Below are 5,454 nucleotides of genomic sequence, written 5' to 3' on the forward strand. Positions count from 1 at the left end.
ATATATATGATTTTAACATAGATACGTTTTAATGAAGTAATATTTCTGTCATTATTATCGTAACGGATGTTTCCCGAAAAAGTAATGGAACGATAACAAGCGAAAATAAATAGATTTAAATAAAATAAATAAAGAAATAAATATGCGTTGAGATGATAATAATGGTATATCGCATTGATGAATTGTATAAAAATAGACAAGGTTTGCTTGTCTGTTAATAACTTCAAGTTTCTTTCTGATTGCCGTTTGTTAGATAACGAATAGAGAATGTACTTGTATAAATTAGACGTTTATTAAGATAAACTCATCGAATTAATAGAATAGAAATTGCACCAGCTACAACAACAAGAACAACAGCAACAAACTTATGAGAAAATGCCAGAACAAAAACTTGACTATATTGTTTATCTTAGCATGTAGTAAATTTTCAATACTCAACACACAAATACACGAGGTTAAGTAAATCATAATAAAAATGAAATCATCTTAATACCTTATACAAGTAATAAGGAAATCATATGGAAGTTCATACGTGATTGTATTCCATATTAGCTGCCATATTGACAATATATTGACAATAGATATCTGACTTATATTGAGCTGCTGTAAAGAAGAAAATCCTTCGTATAGAAATATATTTTGTTTCAATGAAGTCAGCTCTGTAGTATTAAGAACATTGGAGTAGTGACAATATCGTAACCTAATTATCATGTACACTTCCTTTCCCGAGTTTCCCTTAATAATGTATATGATAATTTTTTATTTATTTTGTAATAGACACACATACGCACACGCACGCACGCGCACACACACACACACACACACACACACACACACGGACACACGTACGCACACACACACATATACATACACATACATGCACACACACACGCACCCATACACACACAAACAAGCATTGAAAGCACACGTGTTTGTGTCTGAGTATTCATATGTATGTATGCAAACATACATACATATATACATACACATATTCTTTGATATATATATAAATACATATATATGGTTATCTACTCTAACACACACATATATATATATATAACACACACATGAATATATACATACATATATGCATATATATATATGTATATATACATATATATATATATATATATATATATATATATATATATATATATATATATATATATATATATATATGAATAAATATAGAAGTGTATATATGTGTGTGTGTATACACGTTTGTATATACGCATATTTATACATATACGCATAAACATAGATGTATGCACATATGTATGTGTACATGCATAGGTATATGTACGCACATATGTGTATAGATGCATATACACATTTGTGCATTATATGCACACGTATATTTATGCATATATATGTACATACATACAATCTATAAATGTAAGTATGTGTGTGTGTATTTACATGCGCGCGGGTATGTGTGTGTTTGTATCCGTGTGCACGTGTGTTTGCGTGTGTGCGTGTGTATGCCTGTGTGTATGTGTGTGTGTGTGTGTTTATTTGTTTGTGAGTGCGCTTGTGTAGAACTTAGTAGGACATATCTATCTTGTTATATTTTTCTTCTTATATTTTTCTCTTTTACTTTCCTGTTATTAGAATATATCACGCAAGACAACAATAATTTACTGTACAACCGAACTCTAATACACAGTATTCGATTCTTATATCTAACTTTGTTCTTCTCTTTTTTTTTATCAATAAGATATATTATATATAAAAGCAAAAAATAAATAAATAAATAAAAGGCTATCATTTTGAAAGGATTACGAGAATCGTGTAGATTTTCTAAATGCAAAATATTCTACATCCAGAAACTTAGTAACTGTTAGAGATATTGCTTTCTGAAAAGTTATAATCAAAATAGCTATATATAACGGATCGGACAGTAGATGACAATGATTAATAATAATAATAATAATAATAATAGTAATAATAATAATGATAATCCTTTCTACTGGAAACACAAGGCCCCAAATTTTGAAGGAAGGGGTTAAGTCGATTACATCGACCCCAGTGCGTAACTGGTACTTATTTAATCGACCCTGAAGAGATGAAAGGCAAAGTCGACCTCGGCGGAATTTGAACTCAGAACATAAAGATGGACGAAATACTACTAAGCATTTCGCCCAGCGGGCTAACGATTCGGCCAGCTCGCCGCCTTGATGATGATGATAATAATAATAATAATAATAATAATAATAATAATAAGAAGAAGAAGAAGAAGAAGAAGAAGAAGAAGAAGAAGAAGAAGAAGAAGAAGAAGAAGAAGAAGAAGAAATCTTGCGAAGGGCAGTTTGGGTGAAGGGATTAAGTCGACACACAAAGCCAGAGGCAGAGAAGGTGGGGTAAGGTGGCAAACCGAACGGTCATTGAATGCCGGATCAGGAGTGAACCCAGCAGAAGGGGATTCCAACAACGAATGAAAGCAAAATGTAATGTGATAGGACTCTTCGAAACAAGTGAGCAACGGTTAGCCGACCAGGCAAGAGCAATAAGAACAAAAGGATAGTTAGCAGACATGGAAATAGAAGAGATAGATAGGAAAGTAGAAGATAGAAATAATACTTCCCCCAACAAATAACGTACCCAATGAGACCCGAAAAATGAAAGGTGTCAGTGAAGAAATAGAGCAAAGTGTAAATGTAAATGCATTCTCAGCAAATGAAGCAGAAGTAACAGGAAGAGCTATATCACAAGATATAGCGTGCTGGTAGAATCGTTAAAGCGTCGGAGAAAATGCTTAATGACATTTATTATTACGTTTTGAGTTCAAATACCGCCAAGACTAACTTTTCCTTTCATTCTTTCGGGGGTCAATAAATTAAGTACTAGTTAATCACTGGAGTCGATGTAATTGGTTTACCCACAACCCTTAAAATTTCTGGCCTTGTGCCAACATTTGAAATCAATTTTGGTTACACCAGTAGTTAACTGGTACTTATTCTATCGATCCTTAACGAATGAAAGTAAAAGCTGACCTCGGCAGCATTTGAACTCAGAAAGTAAAAGTGAAGGAGTTGCCGCAAAGCATTTTATCCGGCGCAGTAGCGATTCTGTCGTCTCATCGCCTTAACCATTATTGTAATATTATTTGGAGGTAAATAGAAGCAAAATCTTGTTAATTAGGTCATTAGTTAATTAACACAGCTGCTTGTTTATGGAAAATATTTCGGCGTTAAAAATGAATGTATTTCAAAAATAAGGATTACCAGCAGCCTTTACTCGCATTTCCTCTCTCTCTCTCTTTCTCTCTCTCTCTTTCTCTCTCTCTCTCCCTTTCACATTCTTTTTCCTTCCTCTCCCCTCCTTCTCTCTCTCACTTTCCCTATCTTTCTCCCTTCCTCCCTCGCTCACGCTCTTCCTGGGTCTTATTTCTCTACAGGAAAACACATAGGCAAGAGAACAAACATGGAAAAAATAGACTTGCTTTTTTTTTAAATGGTATGTTGCTACTCACAAGGGAGCACTGCGAAAGATATGTAGAACAAAAAACCCGTTCGTTATCGAAACAGATGGGTGTGGTCAAGTGGCAACATTTTGTGATTTAGTAGGGGTCTTTTGTACTAATTGACACAATTTCTAATGCAGTATATCATACTTTAGGGGTTTCAATGTGCCTTTGAAGAAAGTTATTCACAGCACAAAGAAACTCTATTATATACTGATATATATATATATATACACATATATATATATATATATATATATATATATATATATATATATATATATATATATATATATGTATGTATGTATGTACATACATATATATGTGTGTTGGTGTGTCTATACATATAAATATACATGTAAATTTATATATACATATATATATGTTTATATATGCACATATATTTATACATACAACTATAGACATATATATTCATGCGTGCATATATATATGTATGTATATATATATCTATATCTATATATATATTTATTAATATTTCTAAGTCTCTCTAAAGGAGACTACGGCAGCGGTACTGGAAATTAATAGTTATCGCCAAGCCAACATGGCAATATATATACATGTATGTGCGTGTGTATGTGTTTACAAATATGTGAGTGTATATATATATATATATATATATATATATATATATATATATATATATATATATATATATATATATGTGTGTGTGTATGTATGTATACATGTGTATATATGTATACATGTGTGTGTGTGTAATGTTTCATACATTTCATACGTGTTTATAAATGCTTCATAAGACAACAGTGGTTGTCAAGTACCGTTCACTAAAATGTTTAGTTTCTTGTTTTAATAGTTGCAAAAGTCATTTCTAAAAACGTAAATACACAGGATATACACTTTCTGCTTTTTATGTATAACTACGCCCAACACCTAAATTATTCCTTCTATGGAAAGTCGAATGCGTCACTACGATAGAATAAATCAAAATATTTTATACAGCGTAGACGTCATAAGAATGTATAAATTTCGAGAGAACGTGAATTCTGTCTACGAGCGGTTGATATCGAAGCGAATAAAGCTATGAATAATAGCATGTAAGTAGTTAGTTTAAAAAATGACTTTTGGCTAGAAAAAGTCAAAGGTAGCCCGCCTTCAACTTTTTCTATCCAAAAGGGTTTTTCAATCTCATATTCACATTCGGTTAATTATGTCTTTATTTAAGGCGACGAGCTGTCAGAACCACTGCTTGTTAAGATCTTGTTTTCCAACCACATGGTTCCAAGTTCAGTCCCACTGCGTGGTACCTGAGGCAAGTGTCTTCTACTGTAGTCACGAGCTGACTAAAGCTTTGTCAGTGGATTTGGTAAACGGAAACTGAAAGAAGCCCGTGATATACATATATATATATATATATATATGTATGGATGTATGTATGTATATGTATATGTATATATCTGTGTGTGTGTCTATGTATATGTGTTTGTCGCCCCATCATCGCTTGACGGCCGGTGGTGGTGTATTTACGGCTAGCGGTTCGACAAAGAGACCGATAGAATAGGTACTAGGCTAAAAAAATAAGTGCTGAGGTCGAATTGTTCGACAAAAACACTTCACGGCGGTGCTCCAGCATGACCGCAGTCAAATGACTGAAACAAGTAAAAGAATAAAAAGAAAAGAACAACAAGCAAAATCGTTAGTGGCATGTTGTCCGTCTTTACGTTCTAAGTTCAAATTCCGTCGAGGCTGATTTTGATTTTCATCCTTTAGGGGTCGATAAAACAAGTACCAGTCGAGTACTAGGGGCCCATGCAATGGACAAACCCCTCCCACCAAATTTTCAGGCCTTGTGCCTATATTAGAAAATAATATTTATATCTTTATTTACTTCGATATCCACTCTTCCAATAAAGAGGAATTATTTTATACAGTATTGGTTTTTTTTTGTTTGCTTTTTAATTAGGAGGTGCCAATGACCATTTAGAGCCTACGAGACTAGAGAGAGAGGAAGG

The sequence above is a fragment of the Octopus bimaculoides genome, chromosome 13 (assembly GCF_001194135.2).
Source record: "Octopus bimaculoides isolate UCB-OBI-ISO-001 chromosome 13, ASM119413v2, whole genome shotgun sequence".
NCBI classification, from domain to species: Eukaryota; Metazoa; Mollusca; class Cephalopoda; order Octopoda; family Octopodidae; genus Octopus; species Octopus bimaculoides.